General features: G+C 32.6%; 1 protein-coding gene across 1 annotated transcript in view; it reads left to right on the forward strand.

Annotated features, from left to right (window-relative positions):
- Positions 1 to 4165: 4165 nt before the first annotated feature.
- LOC106119188 (uncharacterized) overlaps positions 4166 to 25981 on the forward strand; it is a 35653-nt gene continuing 13837 nt past the window's right edge. The window contains exon 1 of the mRNA XM_013314092.1: positions 4166 to 4396. The gene's annotated coding sequence lies outside the window, so the exon portion shown is untranslated. The remainder of the gene's footprint in view (positions 4397 to 25981) is intronic.

The following is a 25981-nucleotide window of genomic DNA, read 5'->3' on the forward strand; positions in this document are numbered from 1 at the left end:
AAGAACACACTTTTACTCTAACTAAAACAATGAAAGTGGAGACCAAGCAGCCTGTGTATTTAATTAAGATTTAATTATTATTTGTGCCATTTTATTACACTGCATGTAAACAACACTTTCATTATCATCATGTGTTGCGGTAGCGCACGACATTTGCGGCAGTTTCTAATCTGACTTCGCGACTCCTTAATTGTTTCTCTTGATAACCTTAGCTGAACTAATTCTCTACACTTATTACGTTATCAAAAGCAAACAACCGTTCGCTTCACGTTGCGAATGACTAATCTATAAAGGAGTTGAATCAATTCATACAGTACTTTTCTATTTAAAATTAAAGCTGCTATCAATGTTAAATAAGCGCAAAATTTCTTTATGAATCTGCCCCACATTGTTCAATTATTAGTTCAATAAACTAAGGAACTTTGAGTTCTGCATTCCTGAATCATCTTCCGAGTATGAATGCGGGATAAATAATTCTATATGAGACTGCAGTATACACTTTTATGTTAAATCTTAATTGAGAACTACCGATGTTAAAGTTGAAAGAAGTATAATGCAGCCCCTAACCACTAATTTGAAAGTGAACATCTAATACTTGTGTTATTGTATATAACATAATAGAAGCGTAAGTTTGGATGGATGGATCGATAGATTTGAAATTTGTCATAGATGTTAGACATTGTCTAGAAGAACACATTTAGCAGTTAATTTTATCTTTTTTTAATTCTGCGAGTCTCAGAATACGGCTAGTTATTTATAAAATGAGACATTTCAACAATTATATTTATTTCTACTTATATTTATTTCAGACATTTTGGGGATAAGTACAATAAATTATCCAATGAGATCGCAAATGCAATTTTGTCTGTAATTGATACAAGTTATCATAGTACAAGAGCATAAGCCCTTCATTATTAAACTAATGCTCGTATAAGCGTGTCGCGAAGCTATTTCACGTGTTATCCGAAAACCATTATGCAAACACAAAGCTCTTGACTTTGCATGATAAGCGCTCATGATAAGCAAAAGTTGCTTTAAGCTGTAAGCTTTTTATCAATATGCCAAACAAGTGATTGTACGTGACATTGACAAATTAGTAGATTTGCCCTTAGCTCTTGTACTATAAATACTATTATAATTTTACACATAATCGTATTACGGTTTTTAAATCAAAAGCTTTCTCGCAAGCCATTTTAGACTTTATGTACTCATACTATGATTTTATTTTCAATTCTAATGAAAATATTTGCATACAATGTAACATTTATTAGCATTATTTCTATTAATATTTTTGCAGCTGCCAATTAAAAATGTAAATAACGTTAGCTAAATATAGAAAAACAAATAATCTTTTGTATAAAATACAGAGATAAAAAGAGGCTTCTAATATTAATGTATATATTTATGCATTTAGGGTACAGAGTGAAAGTGATACTCCACAAGTGTACTTTCGCTTTAATTCTAATGAACTTACAATTTTAGTCTGTCTTAAAGAATAATAAATTAATTAAGTTAAAATAAAAGACATAATCATATCATCTTATTTACATGCAGTATAATGAACTTATCACCTGTGACAGCGCCCTCTATTATTATTACCGACGACGGCCATATTGATACGCGTGCGCGTAATTCATGGCCCGTGCTAATTGTTCAATTATAGCTGTCTTATAAGTGTTATGCATTGGATCTTGCCCCAACCAGTTGAAACACCAGTTATATTACAGTACAGTCGAACCGAGATAAACGGGATTCCAAGGGACTGCGATATCTTTCTCGCTTATAGAGGTTTGTCTCTTACTAGAGTTTCTCGCTTATGAAGGTCGTCCGTCGGTACAGGATAATGACTCTCGCTTATAGAGGTTTCTCATTAATCTAGTTCTCGCTTATCCAGGTTTGACTGTATATTATAATAATATATTGAGTAAACATCCCATCTTGTATTCTGAGATAACTGTTTCCCGTAATTGTTGTGGATTTATTTTACTATAATCTCGGCATACTGACAATATTGTCAATTACATTTTACTAATATTATAATGCGAAAGTTTATATGAATGGATGGTTGTATGTTTGTTAAAAGGTATCTCCGGCACGGCTCAACGGATCTTGATGAAATTTGGCACAGACGTAGAACATACTCTGGAAGAACACATAGGCTATTTCTTTTTATTGAGTAATTCCGCGTGGTGAGAATCGCCGGCGACAGCTAGTATAAACACTTTACATAAATTTCACCCCTTATTGAAAAGAATAAATTGTAATATTATAACAAAATTGTATTTGAAGATGCTCATATTGATTAAGAGTGTTTTTCTTAAATACTTATAACTTAAATATGAAACACTTTAAACATTATGCCCAATAATTGTCCACTAAGTAATCATAAAAAGTCTGTCTCTAGCTGACCGAACAGCAGATATCTATGTGATTAGTTGTAATCACTTAACACCCAGTGACCTGATTGGTTGGCAAACAAGCTTTCTCCCACTAAAGAACGTAATAACAAAATTCATAAAATAAACTACCAATACTGCGTAAATTGAAAACACATAGGTAACATGGCCAGTAGTCATATATTCAGACTCAATTTGACGTTTTGAAAACCGAAAATTGAAATACATATATTAGTTTGAGGACTTTATCCTATCAAGTCTTTATTTTTATTTATATTGTAATTTCCTTTTTTGAAAATGCTTTGCTGTAAATCAAATTTGTTTCTTTTATACCAGTATTATTGGCCAGTTACAAAAAACTGACTTTTTTATATGATAAAGGGGGATCGAGCGGTGGAAACAAAGAACTGAACATAGGCCATGGTCAACCACAACATCAGAGGAACTGCAGATACGTTGCTGGTCTTATAAAAAAGGTACGCTCGCTTCTTGTCAGATTCTAACTCGTTCTGTTTTGAAAATACCGCCGAGAACAGATCTTCCATAACATTGCTGTGTTCTATCATGGGCTAATACTGTTGTTTTATTAGACATAGAAACGTGATTTTATCCAAACAATCGACAATTTACCACATTGAACAATAGCAGAAACTCACGGTGCTATTTTATGAGCCAAGTGTTACAACAAACAGACAGTTGCGAAGTAAGACATCAGTTCCACTGCTGGCTAGTCTTTGCGAAATTATTGCATACTTCCACAATTTAAATAAAACTGTACCTAAGAATATCCTTTAAAGATGTTCCCTATTATTATTTCTCCAGAGTAGGTGCAATGAATTTTATTGTAATCAGAACGTTGCTATATGTAAAATTAATTATAAGTTAGATGAAAAATTTGAAGAGTCTAGTTAACAATAAATCAATTTAATCAAGAATTTTTCGTTATCTAACACAATCCTTTATATACAGAATACAAACAAATAATCGTAAAATAGAAAGTGTAATTAATTAATTTCCTTCTTTTCCGAGATTATGGTCAATAAAAATATGTGAACAATTTTATTAAGGGAAAATATCACCATAACATCGACGTAAATGAAATGAGTACAGATTTCTATGGTTACATTGTATTTTTACGAGATAGTCGTAAAATAAAAAGACATGATTAGACGATGTAATTTTCTTGAGCCGCAAAAGTATTTCATAAGTAGTGGGATTATTTTGCGATATATTTTGTTTTATAATACTTGTAAATTAAAACAGGTAAATATAAAACTAGAATAATTAACTTACTTATATTATACTTAAACCACAACATACCTATCTAAAAATCTAATAAGATTTTACGCAATCGAAATCTTCTAAATAAAAGTATATAAATGTTTTCACAATTGTTGTTTGAATAAAGATGTCATTTTCTATGAGACTTTAAAAGGACGGGCAGCTTTATGACATAAAGCTTAATTTATCTTTAGTCATATGGCGGACGCGCGAATCAATTAACGTCCCATTTTTAGCCAAAAGTGAAATGATACGCAAAAGATTCATCATACAGATTCCGTTCCTTCCCCACCGGATGCTGTGAGATATCTGATTATATGCACATTAGTTCGAGATGCGCGTTGTTGTCAAGTTTTATTTTGCGATGGGTCGCGGAAGCAGCGCGTGTGTCGCGCGGCGGGCGCGGCGGGCGCGGTGGCGCGGTGTACGCACCGCTCGAGTCCGCTCCGACTGCGACTCGGAGCGGAGTTCATTCGACTAGTAACAGTCGTGTAAGCTGCACGTACTTCGCGCTCGCGCACGACCCAAACTTTACTCGCACGCTCCGACGTAACGTGAATGAAGTGGTGATATTATCGTATCGAGTTTTTTTGGTTCCACAATACTTTCATTTTATTTATCTCGCTGACAGTTCAGCGGCTGTTGTGTTGTTCGATTTGTTCTGTGACTCTGCAAGTTGGAGGTGTACGGTTTATTTTCAATACGGCCGTCTGTTTACGGTGAGTGCGTGTTGAATTTCAATGTATGTTTATGTAGAAGTGTCGTCCAGCTGATTTATGCAGACGAGAGGAGATCGCGCCATGAACTGCATCGCCGGCCGAAGGTCGTGCGCTGCAACACAATCGGTTTCTATGTCACTTGATTTGTTTTGCGTTCTAAGATATCCGTTTCGATACCCACATATCTTTTTTGATTTATCTTAAAATATTACGACCGACGCCAAGTTTTTTTCATTTTTTTAAAACGCGATCTGAAGGTAAACGTCAGTTTTTTCACAATAACTCACGCTGGCAACAAAACCAATTAAATGCGATTAAGGAAATAATTTAACAATTTTATCGCATTGTTCTGAAGCAAATGAAGCACGTTTAATGAGTTTTAAACAGAATTCTAAGTGTTTTATATTCATTAATAACCACTTAAGTATCGGCTTTATTGTCAGAGGTACACGAACTAAAGGTGCGTTTTAACTTCCTATTGGCGTGCGTTGATGTCTTTTCTAGGCTTTTATAGGCTTAGGCCTCCCGTGTGCGTATAATATACAAAGTTTTACACATTACTGTCTTGTATAAAAATTAGAACAATTGAATATTGATAATTAAAATTGTCCTCACTAATTCTGATAGTTCTTGTCTCGCAAACAACACGAGTCAATATTATTACTATTTGTTGTTTACATGTCTTGGACTAGTCAACGATTAGCTTAACCCCTTATAAATTATTCCACCGAAGATAAATAAATTTATTCATCATATTTTATTTTATATTTTATAATTAGTAATTAATCAGATCTTAATTTATAGCAATAAATAATAATCCCTTAATATAAAATAAATTAAACGCATTTGATTTTACATGGTATAAAAATAACATTATAATAAAGAAAACATGATTTTATAGCTTTAATATGTTGTTGCTGAGTTAGTTACAATTATTGTCAAGGTTATTTAATAAATAGCCATTGTAAACAAATACACAGAACACAAATAACAATTTGTTTCAAGCACATCATATATCTCCCTGACCTCTCCTAAAACTTGACTAAGGCCTAGACACCCCTAACTTATGGGAGGCTCCGAGCCCCTCGGTGGGGATGAGCTGATGATGATGGACCATATCTCAGAACAACTATAAAACTTATTTAAATTGATACGATTTTTTGTGATATTCCAAAGGTAACAATATAAATTTGCTTTAACTTAAACACAATTTGATAGGTTACGATAACTCCGATCCTTTTCTAGTACTATTCAGATAAACCGTCCTTGCATTTATCAAACACCAGCTGTCGCCCGCAACTCCTTCCGTTGAAATTAAAAAAAAACTATTGGTCACAACGTAATGTTATATAGCCTAAAGCCTTCCTCTATAAATGGACTATCCAACAAAAAAGAATTTTTCAAATCGGACCAGTAGTTCCTGAGATTAGCGAGTATAAACAAACAAACAAACTCTTACGATTTATAATATTAGTATAAATACATAACAGCTATGTTTTATACTCTATGTTATGATTACACAAATGTCACAATCTATTAGAAATCAGAAGCCGCGAGTTGGTTTACACACTTAAATCAATATTTATGCAATAGATACTACGCACTATGAAAGGCTTGAAAGTAAAGCATATTTTGTAAATGGTACAGACTTTAATATCAAATATGACTCTCTATAAAGTTATAACGCAAATCTGTTAAATATTTATAAGTTTTAAAATGGACTAGACATTATGTCAATAATCCAAGGACTTTAAGATCGTCTAGTACAAATTTAGAGTCATCAAAATGTATATTATTTAATGTTTACTAAACCTCACAAAAATACAATTTTTACTTTCAAAGGTAACTCAAAATTATAACCAATGTTGTTTATCAAGATCCGATAATCGGGCAAAAAATGATATGAAGGATACTGTCAGCCTTTCACATTCAAATAAAAGGAGAATGAAATACATCTCCAAAATTAACAGCTATTAATTAATATCTGGTAGATATAAGAACACGTCACTATGGTCTACTTATGTGTTATAACGTGGTGCATTGGGTCAGCGGCCTTAAAACTCCAGCGGAAGGGACGAGCGAACAAAAGGCCGGCGGGTAGGTTAACTACTCTATTGATGCCAATGATATGTTCCATCATACTTACCATCATCTTTAAACGAATTTTAAAGAACTTATCTTACTATAATAATATGCAAAAATTTAGATGAATGGATGTTTATGACAAGGTATCTCCGGAACGGCTAAACGGATCTCGCTGAAATTTGACATAAATTTAAAACACATAGACTAATAAAGTTTTTTTTATTCCGCGAGGAAAGAGTAGCGGTCGACAGTATATCATATTTTTGGAATAATATTTTTACTAACAATTTACGAAAAAGACTTATTTTTTTATCTTAATTCTTAGTAAATATTGTATTCCTATGCATGAAAAGTGAATAATAACTGTTGCTTATACTAAATTGTCACGAATTTTATACTTAATAGCATTGTAGGTGATGTTTAGTACAATTGTTGCCACAATATAAGTAACACAGGCAGTAATGTAAACCGAATAGTCCGTGCCGCGCTTGCCTCATAGCAGATTAGTTTACAGATACTAAGCAGATGAGTACACGCTATACAATGCTTTATAATGATCAACAATACATTTTAAAACTGTATATAAGTTACAATGCAAATTATAAAAGTATATTCAATATGAAATTATAAATTCACTGGTCCAGAAACCACGTAACTGTATTTCATTGTGTTTCATAGTGATGAGATATATATTTATCAAAGTTAATAACATTATTATTATTTTAAAAGGGCTTTTAGTGTCGTGGTGATAGAAGAGATTGCATTGACATTGGAATAAGCGCTCGAGGCGAACGGAACCTGTCGCAAAAGCAACGCGCATTCTCGACATATAAAATAACCAACGTATTACTTTTATATCTCTTTTACTATACCAACTGTTAAAACTTTAGAACCTTAATAATTTACAAAGTATAGTTCTTGAAAAGAAATAAAAATAATACTATTAACTTGCTTCTTTAAACAAAGGAAAGTTTTTATAATTCGTTTTTTTATATGCAAATTCATTTGTGTTATGTTTATTTGACGTTATATAAAAAGCTTTAATCGAAGGTACTTTCAATTCAATTGAGCATATTATCTTTTTTAAAAGTATTTATAAAAGTGCTTTCACCTGTTCTGTACTATCACAACTCAATTCAGTCTAAATTAAAATCTGTTACAATAACAAATTGCAAAATTCGCATTTATTTTCTACATTCAATAGAGTCAATTCCGGACAATGACAAAAAATATTTAGAAATAATGGTTGTAATATTTTCAAACAAATTTTCTCAAGTACAAAATCAGCAATATTTTGCTTAAGTTAAGAAGACATTATTGTAAATCATTTTTAACAAGTAAATAAAATTACAGTGCGATAATTACATTAGAAACGATCTAATTTTGTGGTAAATTTTATGTGTTAAAAATATACACTCAAATAAACCTCTGATTGTGCAGCAATTAACGTTTGGAAAGGCCTCGTAAGACGAAGCCGATATAACTTCAAAGAGTAAGCGTGAAAGCCGTGTCGCGTTCACGCTGCGTTCGCCTCCATTCACGTCAATTTACGTCTACGTTAATAAACTTAAATATAAATAACGGCCATCGCTGTTAAAATAACACATTAAATAGATTTTAAAACGTCTTTTATGATTTGGAACATAATACTGATGAAAACTGTTCGAGTCCTTGTTACTATGTATATTTGCTGTTACTATAACCGGCCGTTCATCATTCAGTTGCTCGATCAATAGATGTTTTCACATAAACTAATGAGATTTTGTTTTTGTATATCAGTCCATGTGAACAAAGTGGGCACAGAATGAGTTGTTCCCGCGTCCTCTCCCACGGTTCCCGTCTTTGAGTCGATCGCGCGGACACAACAAAAGCTATACATTACCCGCCGACTTTTTCTTTGCCATTGTTTTGTTCACCGCTGATACCTGGAAGCTAAAATTGTAGTTTTATTATCTTTTATGGAATCAAGATTCAAGATGTGTTCCGTATTGCTTATATTACCCAGAGCTTGTATTCTTTCCTAAAGAAATAAAATTATAATACACATCGCACTTACTATTTTTAATACGTATTATTTTTCCTTTTGACAAATAATTTGTCAATTTTAGGAGTCGCTGATTTTCATATTTTTACGTATTACAAAATTAATTTTTATTCCGCTCTTAAATTGTTTATATGCAACTTTGATTTAGAATATTCTTAAATCGCCGAAGGAGGTTTATTTAAAAAAAACTTAAAATGAAAAAAATATTTTGCTTATAAAGTTATTCAATTTAACGCACCATTTCTGTGTTTATTTAATTATGTTGGACTCTGAAGAGCGCCTCAACGAGTTTGTTTTTTCTAATCGTATTATTTGTAAACATGTACCTTTGAATTGTTAGTGATGTTTCCTTGTATAATCTACGTTCTCGTTTCAAATAAATTAACTAAGATTAACAACGTTTCCGTTGTCAAGCAATAAGGAGTCCGTATGTATAGGAGATGAAAACGTTTTCACTGGGAACTGTGCCATGCGAGTACACTGGAGTTGACAACCGACCGAGTTCACCTTATTTATTGGCCTTTTAAAAAGCGACGGCCCTTCTGTCTGTCTTACGTTTTTATCGGCGTCTGAAATAATTCCGTAATTGATTTATACGAGCACCGAATATACGGACGTCGCTCTTACACTCAAATGTAATATGTAACAGCAATTTAGTTATAATATCGTCTGTACAAATGTAGAATACATTTTTATCTTCGTTTGTAACATTGCCAATGAATAGACCCAAATTATAAACTAGTTTTTTTTAAATAAAAGTGTATTGCGTTTTATTTGAAACAAAACTTCTAAAACTAACTAACAGCTACAATTTAGTGCGTATATTTTTAAGTAATATTTTATTCAGTTTAGTTATTTAATTAGCTCACTGGATGCGGGCGGCACAGGACCGGGCATTGTGGCAATCGATGGGGGAGGCCTACGTCCAGCAGTGGACAAGTTTAGGCTGAGTATGATAATGATGACGATTTAATTCGTTCTTTCCATGTCATAAGGTTACGCGGTCTTAAGAAATGTCAATGCATTTTTTGTTACGTCTAGAATGATCTGCCGTTCTCGATTACAAGAATGATTGTACAAACAGGCGATGTGAATAAATGTGTCGTTTTAATTAGAACCATTTCACGCACAATAGTCTCGAAACTAGCACTGCGGTCCAGTTTGATTTTAATTGCGGACTCATTAGAGCTTCGAAGCATCTTGAACTGCATCGTACGGGCGAATTGCAGACGCGAAGACCTAAGGCCCTATCCACAACGTAGAAATATCGTGTTTTGATACACAAAATGTAAATTGAAAATATATCTTTATATATATAATTCTTCTGTGAGTGTGTATGTCACTGAACTTCTCTCAAACGACTAGGCCAATTTTGATGAAATTTTTGTGTGTGTTCAAGGGGATCTGGGAATGGTTTAGATTCACAATTTTGTCCGCTGGACAATGTTGCCTGGAACTAATTATATTTCTTTTTAATTACGCGCGGACGGAGTCGCGGGCTACATCTAGTATTATTATATAATACGATGAGCCAGTCTGGAGATATCTTCTGAAAAACATCCATACAGTCACATCTAATCTAACTAATATTATAACTGTGAATATTTAGATGGATGGATGTATGGATGTTTGTTTGAAGGTATCTCCAGAACGGCTGTAGGGATCTCGATGAATTTTTGCATACGTATAGATTATAGTCTGGAAAAACACATAAGCTACTAATTAAGTCTTTTTTTTTATTCTGTGCGGACGGAGTCGCACACGACAGCTAGTTTATAATATTTGTAAGATATGATATGATATGCCTACGAAGTTAAAAACCTATCGTTCGTACATATTTTCATGAAATGTTCGTAATCACAGTTTACAATTATGAATATTGAACAATTATAACCTGTGCGATCGGCGCCACGTTCTTTGTGAATGAGACTTTACGCAGCGAACAAAGTTTACCGTTGGCTGTTGTTATTTTTTTTACTCCTCTTCATTTAATTCCGTGAAGTGAGGTAACGGTGTTGCTCACATTTGTTTTGGTTCGTCACATACGCTACACGCTGTTGCATCTTATATTTTAACAAGTTATATAATACTAAGCTATGTTTACTTAAATTTTATCTTTCCCAAACAAAAGTTAGATTTTAATATATATTTTAATATATAGTGAGCAACAATTATATTAGTAAGTAAACTAATAATAATCATATTTTTATTACTTTCAAAAGATACTTTTTCTCGACATCGCTTTTAAAAAATCATCATAATCTGAATATGATATTCAAATTCATATTGCGCCTAAATTTATATATTTAGTTATTAAATAATTTTAAAGTAGCAACGCAAAAAGCTATTTCTCTGTCGACAGGACACCTGTTTCTTTTCATAACAAACTGTCTTGAATATTGTAGATAAGAAATTTTTTACACATCTATAATATTTTTTCTTTCATCCGCTTAATGTTGGGAAGTTTGAAATTATATCAATAATTTTAGTTGTCGTTTTTGTACGTTTTATCTATAATTTTTGAAGCTTTTTAATTACGCCTGATTTTTTTATAAGTAACGAATGCGTCAAGTTGCTGGCAGCTTTTTATTCTTTTGTTGTTTAGTTTCCCTTAGAACGCAACAGTTTGCTTTGTCGTTGCTTACATCTAAGGTCGGGAACAATTTATCTATGTCGGTATTTCACGCCGCGTTAGTCTTCAACAGCGGAATTGATGGTTTTTCTAAGGAAGTGCAACTTACAACATAACGCCATATGTATGTGTAATCGACCACTCTGTTATATAAAACTTAAACATTTATTGGACTTCAAGCTTGTTCAATATGTAATTTGTTTTATAAAAAAGCGTACTTTGTAAGGTCATTGGCACCGTTCATGTGTACGAGGATAATAATTAAAGGATGTTTAAAAGTAATAAATTACAATATTTTGCGCTGTTGATATGTAAAGGTACATACTACATAAACTTACTTAGAGACAACTTTTTCATTTATTAACTACGTAAATATAAATATACATAAATGTGTTATGTATTATAATATTTTTTTTAAATTAAGCCTTTCAACATATTTGGTTGTAATACCATCTCACCTGTCTACAATATTTGATCGTACAAAACTTTCTAAATTTCTTCAGTCTAGCTTTCTATGACAGTAAGAACGCGGCGTCAGGAATTCGATCAAGTTACAAGATTTAAACGCACACCATCTGATCACTAGTTATCTAAATGAAGTTCTCGAAAGACATCAAAAATGCACGAACTTTCCGACTGTTAGTTGTAATTGTATAGTCCGACAAACTTATATGACCCGGTGAGCATAAGCAAGAATAACCATGATAACTGTGACTCTCGTATTGGGCCAGAAAAGTTTTTCGCACTATATATTAGAAGTATGTAAGTCATGTGAGCAAAAAAATATTTATTTGTTATTTATTGCATTCACTCAATTCTCACAACCTTCTTATTTCCATTGATAATTCTTAATGTCGTGAGAATTGATTTGACTGATGCCTGTGGAATTCGTTGAGTCGGTACAACAATATGCGGCCGGCGCACGTGGCTATGTAATACCTTACAATGATTGTAACATATTTATAGATCAACAATGATACAGTATGTAAACCATATTATTTACAAAGAATGCGCGTAGTTTGCATACATCCGATCACTGATCGTAAATATCATCGGATTTACAAACATCCTGTGTTTTAAACACAATGCGACCGACAAAATACGGTATGTAAATATTTCTACCGAAATTTGGAGACCTATCGCTTAATATCACATACAAAAACTACAATAAAAATACAAACAGCAGTACGGTGACACTAACCTTGGGTTTCTGAGACCAAAATCTCCGTTTAAAATATATTGTTATCTCTGTTTTGTCCATGACTGTGTTATACTGATATTTTATTCTCAGAAACCCACGGTAAGTAAATGAAATGTCAAAGTAATAATATCTATCGACCGTTAATCGTAAAGTCACAATCACTGCTGCAACAACTAGTTCTTTGTATTACTGTAATTTTGGTATCAAATAAACCGCTAACGAAACATAGAACTTTAAATATTATTTGTTAATATTCAATGAATATTAACTAAGGTTATCGATACATCGTGACGAGTGAGGTCGCTAACGAGTGTAGGCACACCGCACCGGCCAGTGTATGTGTATTCAATTGCATTGATTAATTGCATTCAACATAATATTTACTATTGCTAACAAATGCTCTATACAAAGTCAATTTACACACAAGCATATCTACAATAAAAATTGTTGGTGTTAAAATTACTTGCGTACTTTTCTTAATCACTCCAACTAAGGGTTTTTCATGCATATTCATTACGTCTGGGAATTGGCTACTATCTATTTTTTAATCCGGCGCGGATGGAGTCGCGGGCGAAAGCTAATACATTTATAAAACTACGTCCTACCTATACGAAAATGGGGAAAGCGTGCAAGCAAACACGTGCATGAAAAATTAACTATAAACCTAGTTTACTTAAATGTTATAGAGTATAATTACGTACTCCAACGAATTCGATTAAGTGATTCGTTCTTGTGAAGTCGTTGAAGAAAATCTTTCCCACACACACTAAGTTCGTATGTACTACTTTACTATTCTAGAAACTTTCTTTTTTAAATTAACAAAGTGTATTTTTTCACTAGATTGAAATATAAACTTAATAATACATTTATATTTATAGATTGTAAGCAATAATATTGTACAATTTATACTCGCATAAGTAATACCATACTTTAAAGAACTTTAATAGGTAGCAATGATAGGTTCTTTGAAACCCGAGTTGTGTAACTAATAAATCGCAGTTGTAATCGTTTTTTTATAACCTAACAAAAACCGGTTCTTCGTGTTTGTTTCCTTTCCGGAAACTGTAAGTTTATTCCCCATTTTAAAGTTCTTAAACGTCTTAAGCAATTTTATTCCGGTCAAGCAATAAAAATAACGTTCCTCTAACTAGTAGCGACCATCACTCATAAAAAAACCACTAAATCCATTCAAAATATAAAAAATACAATCGTAAACATTTTAAAAGTGCCACATTTTAACTTTAAGCACTTTTTATGATTCAAATAACAAAATACAAACAAAGTTATACTCATAAAAACTCAAGCCAGGTGTTTAAATGTTAAGCTCGCGATTGAAAGCATTAATACCACATTCTTTGTCTTAAAGTAAAACTTCTAAAATACAAGAGTAATAATGCAAGTGTCGAGGGACGCGAACGGCGCGCAATGAAAGTGACAACCGCACGAAAGTGGTCGACTAGATTTATTTACACTCGTTGGGAATAGACGCGGGCACTTCTAAAACTGGTGTCCACTTAACATCTGTGGACCGGCCCGCGCCACTATTTATAACGTGGGGCTAAGATCTGCCTCCATCTATGGCAAACTAGAATGCGCTCAACGACCGACATCAATTAGCTTCGCCTCGTAAACATTAAGACATTTTTATCTATCCCTCTTTGTCTTCGAACGTGTAACTAGCTTCTTCCTACCTGTTTTTACTTAACGTCAGCCATTTTTACACGAGGTTGACGAACCGTGCCCTTTACAGCTCTTTGTTTGTAAACAACCAGAACTAATTCTGCACTCGATTCGGTTTCTTATTGTGATATAAAAGGAAATTTTATTCAATTTTTCCGCACATGAAAGGTACATAAATCATCAAATTGCATGTCCTGCCGGCGAACACGGAACCGATTACGATGTATTAACCTTAATTGGCGCTTTTGGAGCAATTTTGTAAATAGAACAAGTTATAAAATTGTTACATAAAACACGATGAGTCCAACTCAATTGAGGGATCCCTCACTCACCCGATACTTACGCACTCAATGCAATGAATTCGAGAATAAAAATCTTGATTCCGATAATCTTCACGACTCAAGAAAACAAATGAAATCGTAAGTTCTAAAGAAAAGAAAAAACATGGCGTTGTATTTCTAATACAGTTGTAAGATAAAAGTAAAATCTCGTGGTCAATTATCAAAACTGCTGAGAGAGAAATGGAATGTGTCCATGCAATAAGATAATTTCGATTTCCTTTTATAGAAAGTAAGTCTATTTTGATAAGTAGCTAACGCATGTAGGCATGTTAACGAGCTGCTAACGCTTAACCCGAGAACCTGTCGAACAATAATAGCTAGAACCAGATAATTAATACCTCGTTTTTAAGTGGACATAAATAGGCACCGCCCGTTCATTGATTGTTGACATTCATATGTCAACACAACACGAAGCCGTATGATTATAGAAATTGATTTCTTACGAGCGCTTCTTTAGCTCTTAAGAGACAAGATTAATTTAATGAATAATTCGTTCCATATTATGACAATCGTCAATAAAAAACAACTGCTTTGTTAGAATAAATCACGACGGACCTTGTTTATTGATAAAATTAAATTAAAAATGAAAATAAAAAAGTGTTGGATACAAAAAAGGAGCGGCAACGAATATGGAAGCAGGAACTATCAGTTAGTAATGTCACGTCGCTACATCGCAGGGGACGACGATCAAAGGTTCAGAATATGTCAGATGGCAACTCCCATTACACTTAAACAGATGTCGCACAACACACGTTAGCCCATTAATTGTAATCTTTCTTTTATTTACTTTTATTCATCGTAGATTATTTGCTACATAAGACTACACACAACAGTAGAAATATTGATTCATTTTTAAATAATATTATTATTAATAAAAGCGAAGAAGGCATTTTGGTCGTGATACAATAAAGTTTACGAGTAACCGCCGCGGCAGACACGGACGGGCACAAACATTATAGAGGCATCAAATATTAATGCTAGTATGCATCCCCCTTTATTCTCCCTCGCCACTTCGCTCTTTTCAGATGCGTAAATAAATCCAATGCTTTTCAATATTTCATGAGTTGTTCAAACGCAAGATCAATTTAGTTTTATAATATTCACGATTCTATACAGTCCGCTATACCAACAATAACAGTACTAGTAATGCGAAAACTAAAAGAAAAAGGAATCGTAAATAAAGAGCAGCCAATAGTCCTTCCTACTAAAGCCTACATAAGGGTGAAAGTCCATAAACAAATTGCAATTGATATAGTATATACTGACTAACATCCCCTAAGGGATAATTTCAGTCTCCCCTGTTGTTTATTTACTTTTCTTGCGTTCAAGGGCCATGAACGAGACGGGAAAGCATTTGAGGTGAATACTCTGCACTGCAACTGCGATTTCAAACGCAAAGGAAAATGCAACGTAACACCTATAAATACAGTGAAACAAAACTGTTTCCAAAAGATTTTAAGTCTTATTACAAGGGTATAAGATTCAAAACGTATTTGCATTGTACACAATAGTACCATCTTTCCTCGTATGGTTCTTTCGTGGTAATCTTTTGTAACGCTTCATTTTGGCCTTATAACTACTAAGTAGCTGTCGCCCGCGACGCCGTTCGCGCGGAATTAAATTAGTTAGACTATATTCTATATGTATACTAAATTTTATCGAGATCGTCGTTCTACAGATACCTTCAAACAAACATCCATCGATCCATCCATCTAAACATTCGCATTTGTATTATTAGTATGAGTATGATATATATTAGTATGAAGTATTATAATAACAAACGTTTGTAATTAATCGACATAAAATATCAATTTGCAAATTAATCATTTAAAATCGATTTATTTATTCTGTTGGTAAAATGTCACGTCACATTTCATTTAACGCGAAATGAAATGGTATTTTCATCAAAGCGAAATTGAAATTAATCGAATAGCAGAGATAAGCCTTATGACGGGAATAGTTTGTTGCAATACGAGTATATCTGCATTCTATCGCTTGTTAGTATGTGATTCCTGTATTTAATAGACAACACACTGATCTAAGAAGGATTTTAGTATATTTCAATTTGTTTCAAGAAAAAAAATTAAAGAAAAATAAAGAGGATATGAAGGGGTGAATTCAGATACTGATCGAAATATCTGGAGGAATAGTACTCGTATGAATTATACAAACTAAAGGGTAAGGGAAGCTTAATTAAAGAAAACAACTCTCTTAAAACAATAGAAAAGAAAAATAATTGCAATCATAAGTGAAATATTTATTATGTTGTAATTATTTTACTAAATTATATTTCTGATTATTTCATAGTACAATTTACAAATAAAGTAAAGAATTTATGTCATCTAATTTGGTGAGAATTTGTAGCATGGATTGCTGGCGTTATTCGCATTTCACGGCCATTCCGAACGCATTCCGTACAAATCAACGTCTCAAATAACGTACGCTTGTTTTGACGCTAAACTCATGATGCATTCCTATATTGCATATCGTGAATATATTATAGAATTTATTGGAGATTATTTTTATATTAGCTATTTTTGTTATAATATTAATGAAGTCTTAGTTCTAAATGTGTCTTTCCTATTAATTGAGTATAAATTTTTAGAATCGTAACGTAATAAGTATAAGTTCACAAACGTACAGTTAGCATAAAAAATCATTATTATAAAAAATAAGGTTTAGTAATTGTTGACTCTATTTGGACCGATAAATCATTTCAATAGATTATAGCTCAAAGTATGATAGACGACATATGCATGTTTGTATATTTTAAAGAAGTGCGCTCGTCAAGTCACGTCCATCAAACAAATAAAAATTCTGTACTATACGCCGCGCCGCTTTTCCGCAGACCGATTTGTCAATTGTCAATAAGTATGACTAGCAAATGGGACCTTGCCTTGAAAGTTGTGAACATGAGAACAAATTACGTACAATATTTACTAAAAATTAGACATGTTATAATGAAAAAAGGAAACACAGATAATCCCGTTCTTCAACTGTCATATTTAACTCTAGTAATAATCCTGTAATGAGGTACCTACTTATGTCATAAAGGTACGCCTAAGTAGGTGATCATTAATATTGAGTAGATATTACCAAACTATCTACAACTATATAGTAAAATGTAAGTAATAATTCGGATAACCGGTATACCTCGCGCTTTCCCTCTCCCATAATGTCCATACAAAAGACCGCAACCGAACAATGGTGATTGTCCGTAAAATAAAGTACCAGGCGATCAGAAGCAATACAACAATAATGAAGACATTGCAAAGGTGTCTCGAGGAGGCGAACAATAGCAACGCGCCTATTCGATTTCTTTTTCATTTCCATCAATTCCATTACGAACGTAAAAGCTTAATGAATTTTCTTAATATAATATTAGGACAATAAAAACGTCGCGTCTATGAGGAGAGAAATCCTATACAATTTATGATTAACGTAGTACTTTGTCTTGTATCGTCCTTATTAGTATTTTGATAAGAAAAAGATTCCATTGTTGTTACGCTTTATAAAAAATATTCTAAGAAAACTTGTTAAAGGATGAAACTGTTACCGTTCATATCAGAACATCTATAAAGTAGAATGCTTACTTGATTCCTATAAATTGTCGTGACTTTATATAATCAAGCTGAGATTTTGGGTAAAAATTTAATTTATTGTTACTTGACACAACGGAAATATAAAATGCAACAACAAATGGCATGCATCAAGGACGTAGCGGATGCAGAAAAATAACACTCTTTTCCTACGGATACGAATATCAAAGAGCCGTTGCCACGTGTTATCGGTTAACGAGCCGCGTCATCGACTTTAAAGATCGCCTTTCCCAGAAAATGAACTTTTGTTTTTACCTTTTTACTTTCACCTTTACTAAAAGTAGTTGGCTATCTTACCAGATAATATCGAATAAAGATAGGGCAAATAATATTCTGCCACAGTTTTATAGCGACAAAGTAATTAATTTAGCCGACAAAAACAACATATAATAAAGCTATGATACGATACAGCTACGTCCTCATTACCATGGATTCTTGCCAAAAATATCCACTGATATCGGCGCGAAATTTCTAATTATATAAAAATACGCGTATAATACGAATAATATATATCGACCAATGTTGATTGGAATATTTTCGAATCAATTGAATTTAATATACCAGTTTTATAAATTGAAATATCATTCAGAGGTATTCCAATAACAACGACAATATTGACATGCACCGCAACTGACTTAATTGCATTGACCTCAAAAAGTCTAAACGAGTGCAGTGTATTACCGGCCAGTAATGCTTCTAAAATTACAACATTCATTAGATTATCTACAAATGTGACGCCTATTATTTTATCATAAGTGTTTTTGTACTTGAATCGTCACTAGCCACTGTACACATTAGGGAGCATTGGATGCGCTTCAAAACGCACGTATCGCCATGTCATTAACGATGTCCTCAATAAGGAATTAGTCACTTAAATGAATCTTTATTTCATAACTATCTACCAAGAATCGAAATTCTAGTAACTAGGTTTACGAAGACATTCGCAAAGGCTGTGTTGCGTAGTTTTCAGTATTACAAATTCATGGAAATACCATTTAGTAAGGGGTAAACGTATTGCTAAGAGGTCGACGTTCTCTTTGTCTCATCGTAATCGTGAAAAAAAGTTTTTTAAAAAATTCGTCAATTTCATGGCGTATTCTGTACCGCTATTCTGTTCGATTTGATTAAGTGTAATATGAAAGAATGGAACAATATTAAATTCAATTCAGTTTTATTCACAATTCAGTGAAAAGCACTACGTTGAATTCCTTTTATAATATACATACTTATGCCAAACATATGGGTACTTAGGAGTGGCGTAATATATATGAGAAACAGTAATATTATTAGTGAAAAATAAGAAATAAATGTTTTTTTTTATATTATCAATTATATTTATCTACATCATGTCATCATATTTCTTAAAATTAAATTAATATTATAATTAAGTCGCCTCTCCATTCGTAGTTACTAAGTGAAACATAAGACCAGTCGGTGCAGTATGGCTATCGTTCCTAGAATCAATTCCTTGTAATGACTCGCCCTGCATCGACTGTTCCTATAACTAATTTTACTAATGGCGAGACTGTTGACATCAAGTGTATTCACTTCAATCTATATTCACTGTCTATCGTTACTACGTATGGTGTGGTATAGTAGGTATATGTACTCGTACAAACAACAAAAAATGTTTGCGATCAATAGTAAAAGTTGATATATTTTAAAAGATCTTATTTATCGAGTAAAGTATTTTATGTTTTAAAAACTACAAAACACACTTTATACTCTATTTAATTTCAAAACAACATCTTTCATAGGAATAGCAAAAGTTATTTTATGTGTGTAAATCTAAATAAATATTTCTTTAAGTTTAAGTGAAGTTGTTGATTCTGAATATTACCAACCAGTACTTAGCCATGATTATATATTAACTGTTTTTCAAAAAAGTTCAAATATAAAATTCATGGATACACACACATATACGCTCATATCCGCCAAAAATTACGGATTTTCATTCGGCACAATCCTGACACTTATTAAAAAAAATAAAAATAAATGATGGACATGATTTCTATGAAAAACGTCCTAAATCGAAGTAAGGTAACAAACTAGACTATTTAAAATATTCAGGATAAACACTCTAAAGCGGATTTGATAATGTTGGCTCGTATAATGGCCACAGAAAAGACACCACGACATCTTGCGCAATATGTGCTCGCTCTCAGATCCGTGAGATAACATCCACGTCCGGTTAAATATGAAACGGATTTAGAGTTCATGTGTTATGAAAAAAAAAATTGAACATAAAAACATACGGTATTCTGATTTATCTTTTCTATTAATGTTCATCAATATATTTACTATATTTATAATTTGACGAAATCAAGTCATATGCATAGTAACTCATATCTAATCTGTGCGAATCCACATACCTTACAGATAATTAAATTTCAAAATAGATTTTATAATGTTTACATCGTCACGAATAACGTCAGTCCAACTAAAAATAAAAGTTCAAAAAAATTGTATAAACTAAACATTTCAACGTTTATGTAAATGCATTAAACATGCGATTCGAAGACAAAGAAATAGATTTTTAACTGAATGAAACTTTAAGTAGTTCAGTTTTATCAAGAATTTGATTAGATTGATGATAATAATAACGCAAAGATATGAAGACTAGTCAAGCTTTTTCCTAAAGCTGTATTTACAGTCAGCGTCATATAGATCGTCACAGACAAGATATGCAAATATATAGGTACACCGAAAGTAATCAATTATATCGGTACAACAAAAGTCCTCAAATTGATAGATACATTCACCCTGCTCAAATACATCGGTACATACACAGCGTCAAATATATGAGTACATGCAAGATGCTCATAAATATCGTAGCAGCCACAGCGTCATAAGTAACGAAGCAGTCAAGGTGCGCAAAAATATCGGTACATTTGACAAAATTGAACTCTATCTCTATATACTTGTGATACAATTTGGAATAAACTACTTCTGTTACATTAATTTGACACTTTGCATTAAACCGTTTTTCAAAATTTACTAAAAGTGTTCGACGCGGATGACAGATATTATGTAGATAAAACCAACATCAAATTTAAGTTTGTCATCATATAGGCTAGTTTGATCTCGTGGCCTTACCGTTCGCCGCCGTTGGTACGTAAGTTCGGCGGTTCAAATCCCAAGCAACTATTTTTTTTGATATTTAAACTTTTTAATTTTAATATCGAAGCACATGTAATTAAACTCTATCGCCGTAGTTATTAGGTACTTTTTGATATTGCCTTGGACTAATGAGTTTGACCGTTAAAGTACTTTTCTATTTCAAACAAAAATGAAGGAGATAAAGTGATGCTATTGACATGTAATTTGTTTATTACTCATGTTTGTTAAACTTGTACCGGTAAAAATAACACTTTTACTTTTACCTTTTACTGATACTGATTATATTTAAGAAACAAAAAAAAACTGAATGTCAATATCCAAACTACATCAAATTTTTGGTCCATTGCAATAAACATTCCAGTGTGCGTGGGCGCGCACACATATGTACATAACACTTGTACGTATAGTTTCCGCGCGTACCATTCTTAAAACCCGCAAAGACAATCCACGCTCCGTCCACTCACTTCAACCGCGATGGTCTGACCTAATTGTTGTTAACTTTATTTAAATTTCTTTCTACCCGACAGCGAAAATTATAAAAAAAATTTTTTTGAGCAAAATTTTACATTACCAAATTTTTACTGGTTATGAAAAAATAACCCCGTGATTGATAAAATGAAAAAAAGTAGCCTGAGATTCGAACCGGTAAACTTACATATTACGGCAAACATACTAGAATACTGCGCCAAACTAGTATATATTGTGACAAGGCAAAATTTGATATTAGTTATTACGTATCTGTCATATTCGGCGTGACAAACTTTTATAATATATTTAAGCGTTATGACAGGAGAAGAAAAATATTGGGTTGCCCAGTAAGTTCGTGCCGCTTTATAAGGAAAATTGAAACCCTGTTCTCTTAAATTTTTGGAAATGTTTTTAAATTATATTGGTACGACTCTATACCTAAAACGTCTTTTATTTTTGGCTAAAATTTTAAAAATTAGTTTTTATCTCAACCAATGAAATGAAATTATTCACAATATAGAAATTTTTGTGACGTTTGATAATGGTGGAAATCCGAAAATGAATCCACTTCAGCTACAGTCTATTGTAAGCTTTATATCGAAAATCAGAACGAACTTTCCGGACAACCTATAATGTTAATACAAAGTGTCAAATGAATGTAACAGAAGTAGTTTATTCCAAATTGTATCACAAGTATATAGAGATAGAGTTCAATTTTGTCAAATGTACCGATATGTTTGCGCACCTTGACTGCTTCGTTACTTATGACGCTGTGGCTGCTACGATATTTATGAGCATCTTGCATGTACTCATATATTTGACGCTGTGTATGTACCGATGTATTTGAGCAGGGTGAATGTATCTATTATTTTGAGGACTTTTGTTGTACCGATATAATTGATTACTTTTGATGTACCTATATATTTGCATATCTTGTCTGTGACGATCTATATGACGCTGACTGTACATAGGAACCAGAAATCATTACCTGCATCCAATTATATATATAAATTATATATAAATTTACGTCCAAAGCTAATAATTATACATCACATTAAATAATAAAAAATATTTTGTTTTATTTTTAATACATAAATGTAGTATTTCAAAATGCATTCTAAATCCAAATACAAATGCATTGTACGAAACGTAGTCTATTCATAAAGGGTCAGTATAATGCGGAAGTGACTATGTCCTGCCTCAAGCGGAATTTATAATGTTCTCATCCATCATACGAAAGGGAAAAGTGCTACCGAGCGCCATCATTGCGACTACGCTTTAATTTAAAAGACTTATATATAAAAATCCATTGTTATAAAACTTGAGAACGGCTGAACGGATTTATCTTATATTGATCTTGAAATGTTCGTGGAGGTCTAGGGAAGGATTAAAAGGAGAGAATAATTCGAATAATTGCCGGGAAAACCCTTAAAACAGCCATTATCTTTTTTCCATGTAAACGTTTTCTAAACAAGATGTATAGTCAAATTGAACTTTATTGACTAATTGTGTTATTTTTTATTCCGCGGACGACAGCTAGTAGCCAATATTTATCAATTTAATAGATATGTTAACCATTACTCATAGTTCAGTACTCTTATCTGATCTTAACAACCTAAACGACCTCATGACCTACCTTCAAGTATAATAGTTAGTAAAGGAAATTACTTAATATCAGATTAACTATCCAGATTATGAGATGTTTCGTCATTATTACTCCTGTAATAAATTTCCTTATATCTCAATTGAAAGATTACCTTTTACAAATTAATAAAGTGTAATTTGCATTACATTTGAATAATCTCTGTTCATATCATGTTGATTGATACAATTGAAAGAGTTGAATCATTGTATGCAACGTGTACTATTCTTTTGTAACGCTCGCGCTATTACGACATTATTTTGTTGACATTACTATAATCTATCTGTTGTTTGTATCCAACGTGGGAGATAGATTGTTGTATAAATTGCTTATTTACAATGTTTTATATCAAAATATAACATAACAATGCAATTGCTTTCATATTACAAACTAGATATATAACATTATGTAAGCCTCATAGAATATGTAGAGTTGGTAGGTTGTTAGATGCCTCACCTACAAGATGAACCGACGATCTAGTTGAAGTGTTAAGACTTGAGACTCTGTTGGAGAAGGTAAGCAAGAGCAATCTTTCTTCGACATTTTGAAGAGTCCTTCGTCAAATAATGCATGTCTATTAGATAGTTATACCTAGAATTCATAGATCTTAATAAAGTATGGTATTAATTCAAAAGCGAATTTCATTCAATACGCACATTGTTAGGTGCACTTGCACTACAGACGTGAACTAGTAATTGTTTTGCGTAACGAGCTCGTATCGTGTCCGAGCGCAATGACCTTCAGCGTCACATGACAAAAAAGAAATTAATTAATTACGTTTGTATTATACTCATAATTAATACAAATTATCTTTATGTGCAGCTTTACAATCTGACTCTGACTTTGTAGTTTACTTGCGTGATTCTTACATTTTTTTTTGGAATATGTTAACAGTGGTAGCTAGCCACTTACACATTTGCGAAATGATGATGATTGATCTTTATGAGCTTATAATTTCGATCCTAATATTCTAGATAGAAATTAAATTACATTTGGTACCATTTAAATAATGTTACAAAAATGATAGAAATGCTACAAAAAGCCTACCAGGATTAGAAAAAAATTTTACTCGGAAATAAAACAGCATGACTTCTGCAATCTATTCGTTGCGCTGTTTTTATCGCAAGGCATCATTAATGACTCTAATACACCATGAAGGCAACTGCTGTTCCATACCGCAAATGCGTACATCGGTAAATAATATCCCACAAATAAATAACAATTTTATTTACTTATCCTTTGATATTTGCGATGATTACTTAAGCATCTTGATTATATAAGCTAAGTTTTAAATAGTTATTTTATATTTTTATTATTATAAATGTGATTAAATCTTTCAAATAATTTTTATAGTGTGGTCAAATTCATTCATAAAACAGCTGCTAACAATTTAGTATTAGAACTTGGAAGATACATTCACATTATCGTCTTCACAAACTTATTTGCATAGATAAGATTTTAATATCTACTTTATATTGGTCTTAAATAAATTGTGAAGGGATTTTAAAATGATATGCGGCCGAATAAGTCGATAGTTAAGTCCCACACCGGCGCCGGCGCCAGTTGACATTCTTGCCACATCGCTGGGCAACTTTCATGAATAGTTAGCAGACTAGATCGAGACTGCGTCTTTGTTACACATCGAACATTTGCTTTGTTTACATTTATGGAGAAAAAATATTAATAACTATCATGAAATATATTTGCAAAGTTAGATTATTAATATTTTTTCTCCTTAGAAATAATGGTACATCCGTTTGACCAACATTTCTCTTTTGTAGATAAGTAACAAATGTAAAATTTACGATCATATTTACCCTTTCTCTTCACGTATAATGTATGCCCTATAAGGTAATATGTATCTACAAAAGGATTGCCAATGCAGCGATAATTTTCATGGTCTTAGTATCCTTTTATTAGTTTGTACAAAAAAAAATAAACAAAAGACAGTCAGTCGCAGTAACCGAGAACTCTATTCCAATAGATCACTGTCTCATCAAGTAGGTCACCTTACTTAAGACGACAATAGGCTATGTAACAAAGATAATTGATTTAAATTCAGTGTCATTTGCGAGCGCTATTGCACACATCTGATTGGTCAGATGGTCTTTAGTCCGATAATTTTTCTGAGTAAAGTAATAATGCATTCAATAAAATATCGTACTGTTGGGTACTTAAGGAGCCTTTTATGGACCTCCACCACGGATAGTGATATTTTAAAACATTCCAAGTGAAGATTTATAGGAATTTGAACTGTTATAGGCGATAAAAATCGTAAACCTTTGAAAACAACTTTTACGACAGTTTTCAAGGCACGTGCAGTAATTTCACTTCTTCTAAAAATGGCAGGATTAAAAATAAATCGGTTAAGGCGACATTAGTTGCTTAATAATTACGAATAAATAACAAAGGTCCACAGGAGCCACGGCATTGTACTTCTCTTTCTCTGTGGCACTGCACTGTCCACCAAGTATTTTCTTTAACTGCCGAGTTTTAGCTAACAGAGAAATAATGTTCATGGGCATTGAAATGCTATTCTTTGTCATATTATATTTTATCACGAGATGCATATATGCTCAAATCAATAGTTTACGTTTTAATGCATTCATAAATGGCGCTTATCGTGTGGCTTATGCTCTCATTAAAGCTTATCATTTAATTAACAATTTTCTTTATATTCCTCGTGTCGTGGAGTTATGACGAGAGCGTGAAGGCTGAATGATGACGTTACCTGTGTTTACAGCCAATTATTGGTCATATTACAAAACTTAGA

The sequence above is a fragment of the Papilio xuthus genome, unplaced genomic scaffold (assembly GCF_000836235.2).
Source record: "Papilio xuthus unplaced genomic scaffold, Pxut_1.1 DF827542.1, whole genome shotgun sequence".
In the NCBI taxonomy this organism is placed as follows: Eukaryota; Metazoa; Arthropoda; class Insecta; order Lepidoptera; family Papilionidae; genus Papilio; species Papilio xuthus.